Source organism: Peromyscus maniculatus, chromosome 19, assembly GCF_049852395.1.
Source record: "Peromyscus maniculatus bairdii isolate BWxNUB_F1_BW_parent chromosome 19, HU_Pman_BW_mat_3.1, whole genome shotgun sequence".
Classification (NCBI taxonomy): Eukaryota; Metazoa; Chordata; class Mammalia; order Rodentia; family Cricetidae; genus Peromyscus; species Peromyscus maniculatus.
The window spans coordinates 81734400-81756634 of record NC_134870.1 but is presented as its reverse complement, the minus strand read 5'-3'; the positions used below and the strand labels follow the sequence as shown (position 1 = coordinate 81756634).

Here is a 22235-nt window from a genome sequence, read left to right as displayed (position 1 = left end):
ACAGTGGAAGTGCGCTCGGCAGCCGGTCGCCAGCCGGGGGGCAGTCCCCCGCCGACTCCATCCCCGGCCCCGCCTGCGCGCCCCGCCGCCGGTGCCTGATCTGTCCTGTTCTTCTTTTGCAGACCTCCAGAGTGAAGATGGGTGACTAGGTGATCTGAACGATGGGGCCGTGCCTCACTGTTATTTATTGCTGGTTTTCCTGGGACAGCTGGAGCTGTGTCCCTTAGCCTCTCCTGGGCTTGGTGTTCAGGGCCCTCCTGCACTCACCTCTGGCTACCTGTTGACTCGGAAGGCACTGCAGTCCAGACTGAACCCCGGTGTGGGGAGTGGGCTGCTGATGGTGACTGTGTACAGCTATGCACCTGTGTCCTCTACCCCCCATCCTCCCATCTTCCTAGTATTTTTGAAATAAACTTGTTATTTGTCCCGGTCATGGAGGCTTCTGTTGGCCCTTTGCGACACCTCACACAGAGGAAGGGTAGGGCCTGTGCCCTCACATCAACCTCTTGTAACTTTCTATCTCTGTACACACCATCTCTGCTCTGGACAGTGCTAGCCCCTGGGTGGTGAGGGCAGGGCGCTAGGCTGACTATAGCAGGGAGCCTCTTCCTTGAAAAGTCTCAGCTCCAGGATCTTCCTAGCCCTATGCCCTTGGACCCTTATGCACTGGACCCAAGTGAATTAGCTAATTCGTTCACCTTTCAGGCTTTGAACTCCTGAGACTCCCTACAGCTTGTTTTCCTGGAGCCCAATCTTTATCTTTTCTTTATAGTCCTGTATGAACATCTAAACTCTTCCAGAAACCTCTTCTCTGGTCTCAATTCCTGGGGCCCTGTTCAGTCTGCCCATACCTATCCAATTTTAGATTGTTTCCTAATCTTACCCAACCTGCTCCTACCCCAGTCATTTTTAGTCAACACCTTCAAGGGTCTTTGCCAGCAGGCAGCCCTGGTCGGCTGATCTTGAATCCTGCACCCATGAAAGAGTTGGCAAGGCCCTAACCCCGTGTCTGAGTCGCCCACTATCGAGACCCCGTCCCAGCGAGCTGAGGGGAACCTAGCCAGCAGGCTGTGCACTATCGAGACCCGGTCCCCACGACCTGGGGGGAACCTAGCCAGCAGGCTGTGCACTATCGAGACCTGGTCCCCACGACCTGGGGGGAACCTGACTGATTCCCGCGCCTCTCCTGGGTCTCGGGCATCCGCATCAACGTCTCTCCGCTGCCTGGGCCGTGCAGGGCCAACAGCAGGGACGGGTGGTGGAGCGGCGCGCGGCGCGTGCGGGAGCGCTGGAGGCGGGGGCCGCGCGGGCCTGGCCTGCCCCTCCGAGGAGCCGTAGCGCGGGAGGGAGGTGGCAGCGCAGTGGTCCGTCGGTCCGCCGGTCCGCGGGTCTGCCCGGCCCCGCCCTGCCTCCCGGGGCGGCTCGGCTCCATGGCCCGCGGCGGCGGTGGCAGCGGCAGCGGCAGCGGCGGCGGCGGGAGGTGGCCCGGGGGCCTCGGGGACCGCTGACCGGGCGGTGGGGCCGGACCATGGGGGACGGAGCCATCCGCAGCTGCCGGAGCCGGTATTCCTACCCGAGCTGGAGTGGCGCACCCTGCTGAGCCCCGAGCGCTGGGTGAGAGGAGGAGGGCGCGCGCAGCCCCCAGCTCGGGGCCCCAACATTCCAGACCCAGCCCCACTAAGGGGCCGCCCGCGCGCCGCCCCAGATCCCAGCCCAGGACCTGGTGATCGAGGCGCCGGCGCTGCCCCTGGCCTGACTGCACCCCAAGTGTGTCTAGCTCTATATGTAGGTCTGGACGGCCGGGGAGAGCGGGGAGCGAGGAGGGGAGGCCCCCCCACAGCGCCGCCCCGGACCCCCGCAACCGCGCCGCGGCTGCGCGGACGGGAGGAGGCACGGGGCGCACCGGCGCCCGCCTCTGCCGCCGCCGGAGCGGCGGAACGCGGGGAGAGGAAACGACACGCTGGTGGAGGGGTCGGGAGGAACGAGGAGCGGGAGAGATCTGCCGATCCGGCTTCCTATGACTGTTTCTAGGAGGAGAACGGTTAAACAGAAAACACAGAACGACAGACAAACACAAATGAGACTAACACGCGCTGCGCGGCTTCGGTTCCAGACCGAAAGCAAAACCAGACCGTGCCCCAGAGGGGACTTCAGACCGTGCCCCAGAGGAGACTTCAGAGACCGTGGAACGTCTTCCAGGGTCGCAGTGGCGAAGTCCGAGCTCGTCAGCTCCTTCAGCCCCACTGACTTCAGCCCGATTCAGGTGCGCAAACAGACAACATTCAACATTCAGACAAACCGACAACACTCAGACAGGACAGAGATGACATACACCAAGGCCGGCCGGCTTACCTCCTGACAGTGGGTCGGTGGTCCCGAGGCGGGGGGGGTCTCCGATCCCGGACGAGCCCCCAAATGAAAGACCCCCGAAGGCAGTCTTCCCTCTGGAGAGACCCTCGCCCAGAGATCACACCGAGACCACAAGTCAGATGCAAACAGCAAGAGGCTTTATTCAGGAACACGGGTACCTGGGGCAACACAGTCCCTCAAGAGGCTCAAGAGACTGGCGCGCCGACGGGCTGGAGTGGAGGGTTTTTATAGGGTCGGGCAGCAGGAGCACGAGAAGCATGGTTTACAGGGTTCTGATTGGACGATTCAAATGAGGCCAGGTTCAAACTCAGGACAGCTCGTGGTTTTTCCCCGAGCTCGACACGCCTGCTGACTTGGTTACAAGTTGTTTTTCTGACCTATTGTACCCTGTTCTGGGGCCAGGTGGCCGACCGTAGATACCCCGTTTGTTCCTGTGCCCATGTCCTCTAACTGAACTTTCCCTGTACTTTTCAGGCCTTGCTCAAAATGGTGTTAGGCTAAGCAAGTATGCTGGGGTCTTTCAACTTATGTATACTATCATATCATCTGCAAATAGTGAAAGTTTGACTTCTTTCTTTCCAATTTGTATCCCTTTGATCTCCTTTTGTTGTCTTATTGCTCTAGCTAGAACTTCTAGTACTATATTGAATAAATATGGGGAGAGTGGACAGCCTTGTCTTGTTCCTGAATTTAGTGGTATTGCTTTGATTTTCTCTCCATTTAATTTGATGTTTGCTGTTGGCTTGCTAAAAATTCCCTTTATTATGGTTAGAAATGTTTCTTATATTCCTGATATTTCTAAGTCCTTTATCATGAAGGGGTGTTGGATTTTGTGAAAGGCTTTCTCAGCATCTAATGAGATGATCATGTGTTTTTTTTCTTTCAGCTTGTTTATGTGGTGTATTACATTGACTGATTTTCGTATGTTGAACCATTCCTTGCATCCCTGGGATGAATCCTACTTGGTCGTGATGGATAATTGTTTTGATGTATTCTTGGATTTGGTTTGCCAATATTTTGTTGAGTATTTTTGCATCAATGTTCATGAGAGAGATTGGTCTGTAGTTCGATTTCTTTGTTGCATCTTTGTGTGGTTTGGGTACCAGGGTAATTGTAGCCTCATAAAAAGAGTTTGGTAGTGTTCCTTCTGTTTCTATTGTGTGGAACACTTTGAAGAGTATTGGTATTAGTTCTTCTTTGAAAGCCTGGTAGAATTCTGCACGGAAACCATCTGGTCCTGGGCTTTTTTTTGGTTTGGAGACTTTTGATGACTGTTTCTCTTTCTTTAGGGGTTATTAGTCCATTTAAATGGTTTATCTGGTCTTGGTTTAATTTTGGTATGTGGTATTTATCCAGAAAATTGTCCATTTCTTCCTGGTTTTCCATTTTTGTGGAGTGCAGGTTTTTAAAGTATGATCTGATGATTCTCTGGATTTCCTTGTTGTCTGTTGTTATGTTTCCCTTTTCATTTCTGATTTTGTTAATTTGGGTGCTCTCTCTTTGCCTTTTGGTTAATTTGGCTAGGGGTTTGTCTGTCTTGTTGATTTTTTCAAAGAACCAACTCTTTGTTTCATTGATTTTTTGTATTGTTCTCTTGTTTTCTATTTCGTTGATTTCAGCCCTGATTATTTCCTGGCATCTATTTTTCCTGGGTGAGTTTGTTTCTTTTTGTTCTAGAGCTTTCAGTTGTGCTGTTAACTCATTGGTATGGGATTGCTCCATCTTCTTTATTTGTGCATTTAGAGGTATAAATTTTCCTCTTAGCACTGCTTTCATAGTGTCCCATAAGTTTGGGTATGTTGTACTTTCATTTTCATTGAATTCTAGGAAATCTTTAATTTCTTTCTTTATTTCTTCCTTGACCCATTGATGTTTCAGGTGGGCATTATTCAGTTTCCATGAGTTTGTGGGTTTTCTATAATTTTTGTTGTTGTTGAGGTCTAACTTTAAGGCATGGTGGTCTGATAAGATACAGGAGGTTATTCCAATTTTTTTGTATCTGTTGAGATTTGTTTCGTGGCCAAGCGTGTGGTCAATTTTTGAGAAGGTTCCATGGGGTGCTGAGAAGAAGGTATATTCTTTTGTGTTAGGACAGAATGTTCTGTAGATATCTATTAAGTCCATTTGAGTCATAACATCTGTTAGGTCCTTTATTTCTTTGTTATGTTTCAGTCTGGTAGATCTGTCTTTTGGTGAGAGAGGTGTTAAAATCTCCCACTACTAATGTGTGGGGTTTGATGTATGTTTTAAACTTTAGTAGTGTTTCTTTTATGAATGTGGGTGCTTTTGTATTTGGAGCATAAATGTTTAGAATCGAGACTTCATCTTGGTGGATTTTTCCCGTGATAAATATGTACTGTCCATCCTGATCTCTTTTGATTGATTTTAGTTTGAAGTCTATTTTATTAGATATTAGGATAGCTACACCAGCTTGTTTCTTAGGTCCAATTGCTTGGAAAGCCTTTTCCCAGCCCTTTACTCAGAGGTAGTGTCTGTTTTTGAAGTTAAGGTGTGTTTCTTGTATGCAGCAGATGGATGGGTCCTGTTTTCTTATCCATTCTATTAGCCTGTGTCTTTTTATAGGTGAGTTGAGACCATTGATATTGATGGATATTAATGACCAGTGATTGTTAATTCCTGTTATTTTTTTGTGGTTGTGTTGTATTTTCCTTCTTTGGTGTATGTTGGTGTGGGGTTATCTATTCCTTGATTTTTCATGGATGTGTTTAGCTTCTTTGGGTTGGATTTTCCCTTCTAGTGCTTTCTGTAGGGCTGGATTTGTGGACAGGTATTGATTAAATCTGGTTTTATTCTGGAATATTTTGTTTACTCCGCCTATGGTGATTGAGAGTTTTGCTGGATATAATAGTCTGGGTTGGCATCCATGGCCTGTTAGTGTCTGCATAAGATTTGTCAATGATCTTCTGGCTTTCATAGTCTCTATTGAGAAGTCTGGTGTTATTCTGATGGGTTTGCCTTTATATGTTACTTGGTCTTTTTCCTTTGCGGCTCTTAATATTTTTTCTTTGTTCTGTGTGTTTAGTGTTTTGATTATTATGTGGCGAGGGGACTTTTTTTTTTTTTTTTTTGATCCAGCCTCTTTGGTGTTCTGTAAGCTTCTTGTATCTTCATAGGTATTTCTTCCTTTAGGTTAGGAAAGTTTTCTTCTATGATTTTGTTGAATATATTTTCTGTGCCTTTGAGTTGGTATTCTTCTCCTTCTTCTGTCCCTATTATTCTTAGGTTTGGTCTTTTCATGGTGTCCCAAATTTCCTAGACGTTTTGTGTTACGACTTTTTTGTCTTTAGTGTTTTCTTTGACTGACGAATCTATTGTGTTTTCAGTGTCAGAGATTCTCTGTTCCATCTCTTGCAATTGGTTGGTTATGCTTGTTTCTGTAGTTCCTGTTCGTTTAGTCAGGATTTCTATTTCCAGCATTCCCTCAGCATGTGTTTTCTTTATTGTCTCAAATTCATTTTTCAAATCTTGGCATGTTTCTTTCATCTGTTTAATTGCTTTTTCTTGGCTTTCTTTGATTTCTTCCCATTTTTTATTCGTTTTTTCTTCCATTTCTTTAAGGGAGTTTTTTATTTCCTCTTTAATGGAGTTTTTCATTTCTTCTTTAAGGGAATTTTTTATTTCCTCTTTAAGGGAATGTTTTATTTCTTCTTTAAGGGCCTCTATCATCTTCTTAAAGTCATTTTTAGGGTTGATTTCTTCTGTTTCTTCTGTCTTGGTATGTTCAGGTCTTGCAGGTGTAGAATCACTAGGTTCTGATGTTGCCATATAGGTCTTTATGTTGTTGCCTGTATTTTTGCACTGGTGTCTACTCATCTCTTCTTCTGCTAGGTGCAGGTGGTGTCTGTGTCTGAGAGTGCATCCCTGTTCTAATTTTTAGTCTTGGTTCAGGAGGAGTTCTTGGTTAAGTTGGTGCTATTGGGCTGTTTCTTCAGGGGCAGCTGATCTCAGCCGGTGAAGTATATACTTATGATTCTGGTGATCTGGTTTGGTGGCTGGGCAGCACCTTCTGTGTTCCCAGGTCACGTTTTGTTCATTTGTCAACTCCTCAGCTGATCTTGTTTCTTCAGACTTCAAACTGTAGGGATCTGAATCCTCTCCTGGATGGATTTCAGCTGAGCAGGGTAGTCTCACTAACACCTCCAAGTTGTTGGGTTTTGCAGGATCAGCAGCTGGGCTCTGGGTTGTCCTCAGATGGAGTGTTCAGATTCGTTCTGGTTCTGTCCCACGGAGATAGCTTCTTCCCGGGTGTTGGGGTTAGAGGTGTCCCTGCCTCTGCTTGTCACTGCTTCCTGGCTCATGTACCTCTGCAGGCCACCGCTGGGCCTGTATGTTTCTGCTGGCTGCTGCTGCGGGCCTACCTGCCTCTGCTTGTTGCTGCTGCCGGGGCCTGTCTACCTCTGCGGGCTGCCGCTGGGCCTGTATGTGTTTGCCAGCTGCCACCAGGCCTGTATGTCCCTGTCAGCTGCTGCTGCTGGGCCTGTCTACCTCTGTGGGCCACCGCTGGGCCTGTATGTCTGTTCTTGTTTTTTTTGAGACTGGGTTTCTCTGTGTAGTTTTGGTGCCTATCCTGGATCTCACTTATAGACCAGGCTGGCCTGGAACTCATGGAGATCTGCCTGGCTCTGCCTCCGGACTGTTGGGATTAAAGGCGTGCACCACCACCACCTGGTCTTAGGAGGAGGTCTTTTGCTTCACCCCTTGGCATTCTTATAAATAGCCCTTTAGAAGAGACTGGAGAGGCTGATGGATAAGGATCCAGGTCCTCTCGAGGCTATCATGTATTTCTATCTGTTTTTCTCCCCTCTATCCTTCTATCTAAATCTCTTATCCCTCTCTCCACAAGAGTACCCTAGGGTAAAATGTGGGAGCTGGTCTCCTAGCTGGTCTCCCACAGTAGGGATAGCCCTTTTGCTCTTACAAACCCAGGGCCAGTTCCTCCATCTGTCTCAGGCATTAATGGGCAGAAGTTGGGGGGAGGGCATTTCTCCTCTGCCCATATGACCATGTGTCTGATGAGTAATGAGGACAGCTTTGCTCATAATATACAAACATTCTTTAATTTGTAAGATAACTGAGCATAAGTATATTTTTTGTTGAGTGATATTAAAATATTTGGATAGCATAGCTAATTTTCATACAAGCACAATTATGTCTAAGTGTTATTCTCTTTAAAAATTTACTTCTTTAAACAATAATCAACAATAATACCATAATTATCTGAATATCTTCTAGTTACATCACAAAGTTTCCTAATGGTGAAATTTGTTTTGTTTTTAAGAGAAAAAATACTTTGATCTTTTAAGGAAAAACTCTCATGTTAAAGAATTGCAGGAAGATTAGAGGAACAAAGAATGGAATTAATTTGGTACTCTAGAGTTTGTATAAGGGTGTTAATTAAACTAACAAAACTTAACAAAAGAGGTAGCTCTAAAAAATGATAACCATAAGCCAAGACCAGCACTTATTGTCTAAAAGTGAAATCATAACTGTACAATTTGATGTACTTGGAAATCTTGGTAGTAGTTGACTTTTTCCTCTACTAACTGTGTTAGCAGTTAATTAAATGATAACAAAAGCTATTGATTAATAGGCCACAGGTTTCCATTTATAAGCAAAGGGAGTGTCTTGATTAAGTTTCTAAATATGTCATCTTTTAGGTCCTTCTAAGATTTGATATTTTCTTTTCTCAACCATCTTTCTTTTTGTGAGTTAATACTGAATTTGACATACCTTTTTAAATTTTAATTTGGGGGGAGTGGTATCTGGTTGTCAAGAATGCTTTCTTATGAAAGTGTGAGAAGGGTCTAGTTTTAGCTTGCTAATTCTGCATTCATTGTTGATTCACTAAGGAACCTGACTTTGGCTATTTGGGCCGTGTGTGTGTGTGTGTGTGTGTGTGTGTGTGTGTGTGTGTGTACTTTATATACAAATGCTAATAAATATATTAATATAATAATATTTAAAACTTAAATGTAAATTAACAAAGTCACTGAAATTGAAAAAATTCTCCCTTAAGTAAATCACTTATTTGGTTGAAATATGTTTTTAAAAAACAATTCTGAGATGTCTAAGTAAATTATACACAGTAAATTATACATATGCTGGGCAGTGGTGGCATACTCCTTTAATCCCAGTACTCAGGAGATAGAGGCAGGTGGATTTCTGTGAGTTCAAGGCCAGCCTGATGTACAGAGTGAATTCTAGGACAGCCAGGGCTATACAGTGAAACACTGTCTTGAGAAATCAAGGACAGCCAGGCTGGGAATAGAGCATGGGAACTACTCTGAAGTAATTTACAAGTTTGGGGAATAAGGATCATAGAAGTATTGTGTAGTCATCTTGTGTTATTTGTGTTTCTGGTCTCCTATAGGCACTACTTATGATGTACATAAAATACTAATATTTAAACAAAAACATATTTAAGTTCCCAGAAAATTAATAAAAGGAAATGAATGGATGGACTGAATCTTGTTGGTCAAGATTCTTTATCTGTAAAATAATGATGTCATTACATTAGTTGTTTTTCTAAATGCTCCTTTGAGTCTGAGACCTCCATATATAATCTCCAAGGTCCATTGTTAGAGAGAGTTAGATGTGAGAGAAGTTTCCAAGTGGGCAGATATCCCAAGTACTAATGGAAGAAATTTCACTTCTGGCATAGAAGACTCCTTTATAATATACATTTAAAATACATCTTGAAGAAAGCACTTCATTTTGAAATACATTATTCTATAAAGATGTCTAAGTTTTTATTGCCAAAATATTATATTACAATTATCATGTCATTTTTCCAGTTGCCTAGAATTTATATAAGTTTTCCTGTTTAATTATTTAAAAAATAAATGGAAAAAATGTTAGGTTATAGGTTTTACCAGTTTTTAAGTTGGACTATTGCTATGTTCCTAAAAGCACAACTATTCTGAAGGCAGAGAGATAAAAGGATCACAAGTTTAAGGTCTATCTGAGAAGCAAAGCAAGCCTAAGGCCAGCCTGGTCAACTTAGTTATTTTCTCAAAATAAAAAACAACAAAAACTTTGGGTGATGTATCTCAATGGTAGAGAACTTACCTAGCATTCATGAGGGTATAGATTTAATCACCACCCCAACCCCCCACAAAACCCAGAAAAGAAAAAAAAACCCTTGTATTAAGATACATTGTCTTAATTAAGATAAAAATAAGATTATTTTATCTAGAATGACAATATACATTGATTATAATTTTAATATCTAAAGGCTACTGAATAGAATAATAGATAATGATATTTTTAGAGGGTTTCCAGACATCAATGGGGAGAGTATAACCGTTGAAGCTGCCTTTCTTTTGGCTATTATGATTTCTACTATTTAAGCACATACTTATATTTTGTCTGGTTTCAAATGATAAGAAATGACTGTAGGTCTGTGTGGCAGTTTGAATATAGTTGGCCCCCATAGGGAGTGGCACTATTTAGAATGTGTGGTGTTGCATGAATCTATGATGATATTTTATTTGTGCTGAAATGTGATTTTATTCGTATGTTAATAAATAAAGTTGCCTGGGGGTCAGAGCTAATAGCAAGCCATTTAGCAGAAGTCTGGCAATGGAAGCACATGCCCTTAATCCTATCACATGGCAGGTAGAGTCTGTGTGTTCAAGGACATAGCCAGCTTGGTGACACATGCCTTTAATCCAAATACCAACCATAGAGACCTGGAGGTCTGTATAGACAGGCAGTGATGAAGAAGTCATGTGGCTGGGTTTACAACCAATGAGAAGGCAGAACAGAAAGTCAATAAAAAATATAGACACACAGGAAGTAGGTCTCTTCTCTCAGGGGAAGGATGGTGACTGGTAAGCTAAAGGCTATTCACTAGTGCTCTGACCTCTTGGGCTTTTAACTCTTTATTTGACTTTGTGTTTCTTATTTAATAAGACTGTTTAGAATTACATCTATAGGAATGGTCTTATACTAAAAGCCCAGAGCCAGATATTGGAGTAAATGTTGAAAGTCAGAGGAAATAAGTCATAGCCACTTCTCACCTTTCCAACTCCTCAGCTGATCCTGTCTCCACGAATTCTCAGACTGAATGCCTCAGCCAAAAGGGTCTTGAGTTCCTGTCTCCTTATGTTTTATATTCCTTTCTCTGCCCAGACATTTCACTTCCTATCTCAGCCTTCTTAGTGCTGGGATTAATGGCATATGTGCTTCCCAAATACTGGGAGCAAGGCATGAGATCTGATGTGCTAGGATTAAAGGTGTATGCGACCACTGCCTGGCTCTGTTTCTCTCTTAGACTGAACTAATCTTGTGTAGTCTAGGGTGGCCTTGAACTCACAGAGATCCAGATGGCTCTCTGCCTCCCAAGCTAGGATTTGCCTGACATCTATATTTAACTCTGTGGCTGGCTCTGTCCTGTGCTATTTAGGCAAGCTTTATTTCTTAGATTACAAATATATTACTACAATGTGGCTTTGTTGGAGTAGGTATGACCTTGTTGGAGGAAGTATACCACTGTGTGGGTAGGCTTTGAGGTCTTTTGTATGTCTAAGCCATGCTCAGTGCCACAGTTGACTTTCTTTTTTTTTCTTTTTGCTTAAAATGGCTAATTTTATATGAGTTCTATCTCAATACAAATAAATAAATTACAAAGAAAAAATACATAAAGAGATGCATGTAACCATCAGAAACCAAAAATAAAATAAAGGGAACTGGGATACAGTTGAGAACATTTTCCTAGCATGTGCAAGGACCTGGGTTCCATCCCTGATGTAATGAAACAATCAGAAAAGAAATTTAAAGGGGAGGGAACTGGTTGGTCTTAAGAATTCTATCACATGTATATTAAGCTCTCCAAATCTTATAAGCTACAGCTCTCTATAGTTGTGCCTGCCATCTGGTAAGGCCCTACAGTACTGGACTCTAAATATCTAACATCTTCAATGCTAGAGCTCCAGCATTGCCTTGTGCTTGCCTGTCCTAGCAATCTCAAATCAGAGGTCTATGGGTTTAAGTGCCAAGTCTATAAACCAAATTTAAGCCACAAACCCTGGTCAGTACCAACTATTTTCACAGGGACGGTAGGTAGATCGTGTTTGTTTGGTTTTTTTAAATCCAAGCTATCTGGCTGTTGAAACTATAGTCTTCTGAACAACTCTGTCAGTAAGGGATTGAAAGAATTCAGTCCCCTATATATCCCTATGTAGAGAAATAACAACAAAGAGAACTTGATATTTCATGCAACAAAATATTTTCAAAGAACTGGCCAGCTGGAATAGGCTTCAGTAATGTCTATGGCCACTGGTCTGGAAGGATTCCTGCTCGGAGGAATGCCTATGCTTTTTATGCTTATGGGACTTATCCAGAATCCTACTTCTATGACTCAGCCCTTCAGAATGGCCACCATGCCTGCTGGAATGAGTACCTGAGCTCCTCCCTCTACCCCTCTCTCTGCTCCTTTCTTCTTTCTCCCTCCTACTCGAGGACTTATGCTCTCTTTGGCTTCCACTCGAGGTCCTCTGCTCTACCATAAAAGGAACTCCTGACATCAGGGGAGCCTGGGTGCTTCGGCCTCCCCTCTCTGGATTCAGACTTCTGGGCTTTCTCTGTGTTCTTGTTGCTGTGCTTCTTTGGCTCATCCTTTTCCTTTACTGTCTTGCTGCTGGAGGACAAAGAGCAGGATGGCAGCTTTGCTTGATATTGGTGAAATTATTAAGGCCACTCCACATAGTTAGAAGGGAGATTTATTTAGAGGAGTAGCATACAAATGAAGAGATAGTTAGGCTGCGGGTTCTGGAAAAGACAGTGCAGTCTGGCAATGTTCTCTGGAGAACTCTCCTCGGTCTACCTCTAGTGTCCAGGGTCCAGGAAACAAGAGAGATGTGGCACATCCAGATCTCACATCATCAGGGCCCTCTCTTGGCCCTGCCTTGTAGGCATGATAGTTACTGAAGCCTCAATAGGGGTTGGAACTTCCAGACCAAAGCTGGAATGGCTACCCACTACATCTCCCCCTTTTTGTCTAAATAAGAAGGTTCTAAATTAATACAAGACTATATACAAAGGAATGGTTATCAAATATTGTCCAGGAGTAATGAGGGATAATGACCTAGATAAGATGGAACTACAATTAATGTAAACAATATCAAGTAAGAAACACATACTAAAATCCAGAGAAGTCTAGAGCGTAGGTAAATGGTATGTTACAAAGATCATTCCAAAAGGTGTTCTATCCTAAAGAACCTGAAACTAATTCTTAATGTTCTATCTAAGATTATGTATATATATATATATATATATATATATATATATATATATATATATATATATATATATACTAAGTTGTAACTATAACTGCTAGTCTTCAATCCCATCAAAGACCTGAGAAGGAACATAATGGTACCTGAGAAATGGTAGATGGATGCAAGCAACTTTCGGGAATCTTGCAAGAGTAGACTGAGACAGCTGGCAACCTGGACAGTCACCTAATGTTTCTCAGCATTGTTGGTGCATTCAAATTGGCTACAGGCCTAGAGTATCTGACAGACCATTTTCAGAAGCAGGAATTCTGAAAGACCATCTTACCCTGTCTTGGCAGAGTACAGTGGTCACTTTCCTTGTGTCCCGCTTGTCCAGAAAGGACAGCATTCATACTGTCAGCAGTTGAGGCAAGGGCAGTTCTTTGCCCAGTAGGCCATTTTGTGCCAAGAAGACAAACTTCCAAATGGAAATGTCTTAGAAGCCCAACATTCTCTTGGGATCAAATTGGTGCTGCCAGGAGCAATTGTGTCTCACGTCAACAGAATTCTAAGTTATTTAAATGTCATATTCTCTAGGTCTATGAAATGTTTGAAGATTACCTGTCCATCTGACCTATGTATCTGTAAATCTGGATAACTTAACTAACGTAACTATAGAGATGACAAGCATAGGTGACTATAAATCTATAAGTCTTATCTACTGAAATAACCTAAGGACTAAGGCTTCATGTAAACAAGTAAACAGTCTATAAGCAAATGTATGGTAAAGAACGATGACTTCAAAATTGTGACAATACACAAGATATTTATAACAGAGGTAGGAATCTATAGTGCAATATGCAATATGACAATAATCTTAAATACATAGCAATATACAGAATATCCTAAACAGAAGTAGAACATACATAAAGTATGACGTATAAATTTACATTTGTATCAATATACAAATATTTCAAATAATATATGTAGAAATATATGTACATTATAACAAATATAGTTCTGTATTTGTATCAATATACAAATTATCTTAAACAGGAATATAAAAATAGTTTACATTTGTTTCAACATATAAGAATCCATAACAGTGCAAATTACAGTGCAAATTATCTAAGGCTGCTATTTTACTAAATTTGTTTACTAGTATATACAATAATCTATCATAATATCTTATACCTATCCATTTCTTTTCCCTTTTTTAAAGAGAATACTGAGTTTAATATTTTCTTCTACCCCCAAACCTATAACCATCATCCATAACCCTGAGAAATATGAAACCTTAGGGAGAAGGGGTGTCGTTTTCTTAGAATTGCTTCATGCTGTTTTGGGGGTGATAGTATCTCTTTTGGGTATTGTGAGAAAGCTCAGATAGTTGAATCTCAGTTAGACTAACTGTAGATTCCGCAGCAAGTTTTAGAGTAATGGGTAAAATTATCTGAAATTCTAGCAAGAAGTGTAGTATGATGATGATTACCATGGCATCATTCTGGATTGGGTGTTGTTGTTGTTGTTGCTATTGGAAAAACTTATTTTTTATCAAAATGGAAAGTTTGAATATAAAGAAGACATAACATGTAAGAAAGGATTCCGAGAAATCAAGGGTGAGCATGGAGAGAATTAGAATCTTGAAAACAATGGTCCCTTTTTATTACTTTCCAGAGGGCTCTTCTGATATGAGACTAAAGAATCTCTCAACCTTTTCTTTTAGCAATATGCTTGGGTTTAGAGAAGGAGTCAGCCAATTCCATCTCCAACACCAGCTTGTTTTATAATTGAATTGGAGCCACAACTTTTCTAGATTGATAGAGATATAGATGTTTAACAGTGAGATTTTACCCTGTGTAGATTGGTACCAATAGATTCTTTCTTTCTGCTGTAAACATCCAGATCTCCAAGGTCTTATGATTTCTGGAAGATGGGTATTTCCATTATCCTGAAAAGACAAAAACAGCACCCTACCCCAACCTTTGATTGTTAATTTTTTCTTACAACTTGTAGAGATGTCACATTGGTGGATGATCTTTTACTTCTCCTCATCAAGGGTTTTCTCCTGTTCAAATCGAATTTTTATTAATTTTGTTGCTATCCATAGCTTTTCTTCTCCTGCAGGAACAAAAGCAAAACCCCTTCCCCACCGTAGAACATATCCAGGTTTCCATTCTGTAGTCAGCAATCCTTGAAATAAACCGGTTGGTTTAGCTCAGGAGTTTTGTCTGTCATCCATTGTCTCTCCGCAGCCATTGTTCCTTTCTCATCAGCATTGAGAAAATTCAAGGTTAATAAAGAACTATGCAGTATATTTCTAGGAGTCATTGTTACCTGTTGCTGTTTATTTAACATATCCTTTAAAGTTTGTTTGGATCTTTCTATGACTGTTTGGCCTGTGGGATTGTGTGGTATACCTGTAAAATGCTTTATATTGTAATAAGCAAAGAATTGTCTCATTTTATTGAAGACATATGCTGGGGCATTGTCTGTCTTAATTTGTACAGGTGTTACCGTGATGGCCATAACTTCTAATAGGTGTGTAATTACAGAATCAGTCTTTTCAGAACTTAAAGAAGTTGCCCATTGAAATCCTGAATAGGTGTCAATGGTATGATGTACATACTTTAATCTTCCAAATTCTGCAAAATGAAACACATCCATCTGCTAAATTTTATTTCTTTGTATACCTTTTGGATTGCTCCCTGCAGGTAATGGAGTCAGGATATAAATGGAACAAGTAGGACATTTTTTTTTTTACAATATCCTTAGCTTGTTGCCAAGTGATGGAGAAATCCTTCTTCAAACCTTTACTATTTACATGGTATTTCTGATAAAATTCTGAGGCTTCTAGCACATTACCTATTAGTAACTGATCAAACTCATCATTACCTTGTGCTAGAGGTCCTGGCAAATCTGTATGGGATCTGATATGTGTTATATATATAGGATGTTCCCTTTTTCTGATGATTTCCTGCAATTGTATGAATAATGAAGTTAATTCTGTATTATCAGGAATAAATTCAGCAGTTTCAATATGTAAAACAACTCTCTCTGCATATTGAGAGTCAGTGACTATATTGAGGGGTTCTGTGAAGTCCATCAGTACCATAAGAATGGCATACAGTTCTGCCTCTTGTACAGAGCTGTATGGACTTTTTATACTTTACTTAAGTTTCCTGATTTATATCCCACTTTCCCTGATTTATTTGCATCAGTATAGAATGTGAGGACTCCAGAAATTGGCTTTTGTCATACAATGTGAGGAAGGACCCATTCAGTCTTCTTTATGAATTCTATTCTCTTGCTTTTGGGATAATGGTTGTTAACCTCTCCCAAAAAGTTACTGCAGGCTCTCTGCCAGTATTCATTATCTTTCCATAGTGATGAAATTTCCTCATTAGTTAAAGGTACTACAATTTCTGCTGGGTCCATTCCTGTCAACTGGCAAGTCTTAATTTACCTTTTTGAATCAAATCAGAGGTCTTTTCTATATAAGTCTTTAATTTCTTATTTGGTTTATGTGGTAGGAATATCCATTCCAATATAATATCTTCCCTGTGCATCAAAATACCTGTGGGGGAATGTCTGGAGGGGAATATGACAAGAATGCATTTAAGTTCTGGATCCACACGATCCACATGTGCTTCTTGAATTGTCTTTTCTACTAGAGCCAATTCCTTCTCAGCTTCGGCTGATAATTCTCTTGGACTATTTAATTCTTTGTCCCCTTCTAGAGTATTAGCCAAAATTAGTATTTTGTAGTCCATCTTTGGGTATTCCCATGATACCCAGTAAGTTGGAAATGCTTCCTAATAACTTTTGAAAATCATTAAGAGTCTTCAATCGATCTCTCCTTAGTTGTACCTTTTGGGGTCTAATTTTTTGTAGCTCTATCTTATATCCTAAGTAACTAATAGAATCTCCTCTTTGTATTTTTCAGGAGCAATTTGCAGTCCCCAGCAAGGCAAAACATTTTTTACTTCTTCAAACATGCTTTCTAATGTGTCTAACTTTGGATCAGCTAATAGAATATCATCCATATAGTGATAAACTATGGATTGTGGAAACTTTACACGAATTATCTCCAATGGTTTCTGCACAAAGTGTTGGCACAAGGTAGGGCTGTTTAACATTCCCTGTGGGAGGACCTTCCATTGATATCTCTTGATTGGCTGAGAATTGTTATAATTAGGTACTCTGAAGGCAAATTTTTCTCTATCATTTTCTTGTAAGGGTATGGTCAAGAAACAGTCTTTTAAGTTAATAACTATTATAGGCCATTCTTTGGGTAGCAGAGAGGGCAAGGACATCCCAGTCTGTAGGGAGCCCATTGGCTGAATTACTTTATTAATAGCTCTCAGATCTGTCAGCATTCTCCAATTAACAGAATTTTTTTAAAATAACAAATACAGGAGAATTATAAGAGCTGGTAGATTCTTCAATGTGTTGAGCATTTAACTGCTTTTGAATCAGCTGTTCTAAAGCTTGTAGCTTCTTGTTTGTCAAAGGCCATTGTCCAACCCAGATAGGTTTATTAGTTAGCCATTTTAAAGGTAAGGCAGTTGGTACTTCTGAGAGTTCAGCAGCAGTTGTGCTCTGTTTGTATACAGCCTGAATGGTTGATGACTGTTTTTTTTTTTTTATAGCATGTCATGATACTATTCCTAGAAACATGCATTGGTCTGTATTCCTTTTCTGAGAGTGGAGAAATTTTAATCTGGGTATACCACTGTTGTAACAGATCTCAGCCCCAAAGATTTACTGCTACATTGGCTACATATGGCTTCAGCCTTCCTCTCTGTCTTCTGGCCCTATGTATCAACACATCTCAAACTCCGTTTTATCTGAGATAGGGTGCCAATCCCTAAAAGTTGGACATCTAACCCTTGAAGAGGCCAATTTGGATGCCATGATTTTGGTGTAATCATAGTCACATCCACACCTATGTCTACCAGGCCCTCTAGAACCAGGCCATTAATTCGAATTCTAAGCTTTGGTCTTTGTTCATTTATGGAAGTCTGCCAAAATATTTGTTTTATAGTGTTCTTTGTAAACTGTGATCCATCTATCAGAGCTGTTTTATTATCCATTACAGTATAGATTTTTAAGTTAGGCATTGGTTTATTCAGTTGTCCTGGAGAGGAATTTCTTCCACAGTGGCTGGGAATGTTCATACTACGTTTGATTTGGGGGCCTGCAAGAGCCCCCCTGAGGCATTTCCCACCTGTAAAAGGTTGCCTCATATATCTATTTTTGATCTGCACTCACTGGTCCAATGTCGGCCTTTGCCATACCTTCTACATAATCCTGGAGGTGGTTGGGGTCTCCTGTTTAGGCTATTCCTAAAAGGAGTATTTTTCTAGGAGTACCCCATGTACAGTTTTTACTTATATGACCTGGTGTAGCACATTTAAAACATTTGGTACCATGGGGTCTTCTTTTACCTCTCGGATTTGTCTTTCCTATTCAAGCCTCTTTACTGTAGTTAAGAGACTCAACACCATTAGTATACTGAATCCATTCTTCCAAAGGAGCTGATCTGATCTTTAATGGTGTAAGTATTCTTCTGCATTCTGCATTAGTATTATTGAATGCCAAGGACTCAGTTAATACTTTTCTTAATTCTTTATCTGACACATCTCTTGTTATAGACCCTTCAAGCTTCAGGTGAAAGCATATAATTTATTTGGATTATTACCAAAATGTCTTATTCTTTTGTCAGTTTGGTAGACTTGAAAGTTTATGAAAAACAGTCAGCACAGAGGTCTCTATGTCCATATATGTAGATGTAACCGTCTTATTAAATAAGAAACACAGAGCCAAATACAGAGTTAAAAGCCCAAGAGGTCAGAGCAGTAGCTGAGAGCTGAGACTTAAAACTGCCTTTCTAAATCTCTGACAGGGATGTCTAAGCTTCCTTTTCAGTGACTTTTTGGTCTTCCGCTTTTTTTTTCCCTTCCTTTTTCTTTGTTGTTGCTGCCCCCAGCCTTCCACGCCTGCATGGGGCCGGTTGTCTCCATTCTTGCCTCTCTGGTGCCCTGCTGGGTCCTAGGTCACCCGCTGGAGCTGGGCCTCGTGTTGTGGGCTGCTCCTACCTTGGCCAGCTTGGGTGGCAGCTCGGGCCTGGGAGCACATTGGCGGGCAGTGCCGCTGGGACTTGCTCGGCCCCTCGGTGTGGACGCTGGTAGGAGAATACATGTTCACCTTCAGTGAACAAGAATGTGTTCCCAAACTCAGTTTTGGGTTGTCCACCCTTCACTCCAAACCACCGACAGCATAATAACTTCTTTGCTCTCTCACCAACTCTTTATTCACACCAGCAACTTATTGATGCACAATACAACTTTCAAAATATAGACTTGTCTAGAGCTGTGACCTTACAGCCCCTGACATATGGAACTGTCAGCCCAATACAGACCTTGACATCCCCATTATTTCGAGGAAGGAAGAGAATAAATGATGAAAAAAACTTTCCTCTTGATGGTAAACGGCAGCATTTCCATTCACCCCACCAAGAGCTAACTATAATTAACCAGAGAGTGCCTTTATCAGGTGACTGAAGATATTCCATGCCACCATTGTTTCACAAACACTATGTACCAGATATAGTACAATGCGTTCCACCTCTTCGAGAAATTCCACTGTTAGAACCTAGAGAAATCACACTGCCTGAGGCCAAAGATAAGTTGAGTCAGCAGATACTAGAGTTGTTTGAAACTTGTCAGCAGAAAGCAAGTGACTTGAAGAAGAAAGAACTCTGTAGAGCACAGCTGCAGAGAGAGATCCAGCTGCTGTTCCCACAAAGCAGACTTTTCTTGGTTGGATCATCTTTAAATGGATTTGGTGCCTGGAGCAGTGATGGCAATTTATGTTTAGTTGTTAAAGAAAAACCAGTAAATCAGAAGACTGAAGCATGCCATATACTCACCTTAGTCCATAAACACTTCTGTACTAGACTTTCTGGCTACATTGAGAGACCTCAGCTGATTCATGCAAAAGTGCCAGTTGTAAAGTTCAGAGATCAAGTCAGTTGTGTGGAATTTGACTTAAATGTAAACAATACCATTGAAATTAGAAACACATTCCTTCTCAGAACTTATGCCTACCTGGAAAATTGAGTTTGTCCATTAGTGCTGGTGATTAAGAAGTGGGCAAGTCACCATGATATAAACGATGCCAGTTGTGGTACTTTAAGCAGCTACAGTCTTGTACTGATGGTTTTGCACTACTTACAAACCCTACCTGAACCTATCCTTCCATCCCTCCAAAAATTTACCCAGAGTCTTTTAGTACTTCTGTATAGCTGCACCTTGTACATCATGCTCCATGTAATGTTCCTCCTTACCTCTCAAAGAATGAATCCTCAAGTCTTGGGGACCTCTTACTGGGCTTTCTTAAATATTATGCTACAGAATTTAACTGGAACACTCAGATGATTTCAGTTTGTGAAGCCAAAGCCATCCCGAGACCTGAAGACATTGAATGGAGAAATAAATACATCTGTATTGAAGAACCTTTTGATGGAACTAATGCCAACAGAGCTGTGCATGAAAAGCAGAAGTTTGATATGATCAAGGACAAGTTTTTAAAGTCCTGGCAGAGATTGAAAAACAAGAGAGATTTGAACAGTGTTCTGCCTTTGAGAGCTGCTACCCTGAAGAGATAGCTGGCCTCTACTTCTTAAACTCTTCCAAGAAATAAAGAACAATAGTTACATCCCAATGCATTTGATTACCTCCATCATGTTTTATTTTTAATGTTGTTCTTGTTTTTGTTTTATTTTTAAAAGGACATACTTATATAAAGATTACACATTTTATTATGACATTTCCTAATAAACTCTTTGATTTAAAAATGTGTTTTTTTGAAAATGGTTACATTGATGATTATTAGTAGTATTATGGCATGACTTTTCAGCATAAAATATATTTTGAGAAATTACCTGAACTAATAAGGTTTTGATATAATTTTAAGTACTTGTACCACATGTTAATACTGAAGAAGCATGTGGAATTTTGCAAAGGATCTAAGTAATATATATTTACAGTGTAGCTGGCAGTAGACAGTTGTTCAGCTCAGTTCTAGTCAAGGGAAGATTCAAGTCAGTTATCGAGTTACTTGAAGCAAATGAAATCTTGGACTCCATGGACTCACTGTGGAGTCCTGAAATACTGGACCATTGCCTTACGTCTTCTCTTGACTCCCTGGGGCAGCCTGTCTGTGACTATGTCTGTACCCGTGTCCAGTGAGCTCTTCACACCTTGCTTGGAGAGACTGGAGGTTGCTTTAGGTTTTGTGATGAAACAATGCATTTTGCACTGTTGTAACAGGAGCACTAACAGCAGTTAGTGACTTGCTAATGGACTGAGCCTCTGACTCAGATACTTTGGAAAAATGAAGTTTCCTATGCTTTCTGAGAGCATAGTACAGTGTAAACTGTTGCTTTATCTCTGGTTTTCTGGTTTTATTTTCCTTATGATAAAAAGCAGCAGAAAACTGAAACATCAAAGTTAAGATTATATCCTATTTGTAGAATCATATTTCTGTGGATTATAATCTAAACTGGAATTTTTAGGCAGTAAGCCACTACAAAGTGTTTTAGATAAGACAATAAAATTATAAATAAAAGTTTAATGTTTATACAAAAATCTCTTTTAGTATTTCTTTTCCACATGAAAATAGTAGCTTCAGATACAGGCTATTCTGTTTATTTAGACTGTTTTTAGTTTATGTAAGTATTTGTAAATTGGTTAGTACCTGTACATTTAAATATAAAAAGTAATCTTGAAGGCAGTTTTAACTTTTTCAAAGATTGCAGACTTCTTGTAGGCCAATGGTGGTACAGTTTGTACCACTAAACTATTTTTTGCTGACCAATTAAACTAAAATGTTCACTTTCTTTGACTTATAAAGGGTGCATATTTTCTTTTTCTTTTAAGTTCAAATTTTTGTATGCTGTCAAATGGAATAAAGTTTATACCTGGAAATAAAAACAAAAAAACAAAACCCTGCCTTTCTTACCCTTCACTGCCATTATCATGGAGATGGGGCCCCACAACAAGAATAATTCCACGTGGACAATAATAATACCACTAAGCTGACAAACATCATCTACAGATCAGCTTTGGACTACAAAGTGCTCAGAGCAATTTTGAGAGGGCTAGCTGAGATGATCCAGTCTTAATTGTATAAGAACTTGTGATAAGCCCTGAACTTTGGCATTATGCTCAAACTGGACAGCAAAGGATGTAGTTACCTTTCCTAGAATTTGACAATTAACCCAAAATTTTTCTTTTCAGAATAAAGATACCTTCACCTATACCCAGCAGGAAGCAATTTCAAGAATACAATGCCCACATTCCCAAAGAGGTGGTATGGTGTAGGTGTTTTTTTTTTTGTCTTTTAATGAGTTTTGGGTCTAGGATAATTTTCATTGTTTAGGAGGATTGATTACAAGTTGTTGTTAAGGGTTAGGAAAATGGCTAAGCAAAGGAGATTGGATTTAATGTTCTCGTTTAAAACATGGAATATTCAGATTAATATCCCTCCAATCTCAGAAACAAATCATAAACTAGCACATGTTTCTGAGAGAAATATTAGAGGAATTGATGCAAACTGAGA

The 22235-nt window shown here is 40.7% G+C and overlaps 1 pseudogene across 1 annotated transcript in view; it reads left to right on the top strand.

The window, feature by feature from the left end:
* The window catches only part of LOC102913121 (poly(A) RNA polymerase GLD2 pseudogene), a 92817-nt pseudogene extending 70989 nt beyond the window's left edge, over positions 1-21828 (top strand). Inside the window, exon 2 of the transcript XR_013046224.1 lies at positions 16555-21828. The product of XR_013046224.1 is annotated as a poly(A) RNA polymerase GLD2 pseudogene (transcript). The remainder of the gene's footprint in view (positions 1-16554) is intronic.
* Positions 21829-22235: the final 407 nt, after the last annotated feature.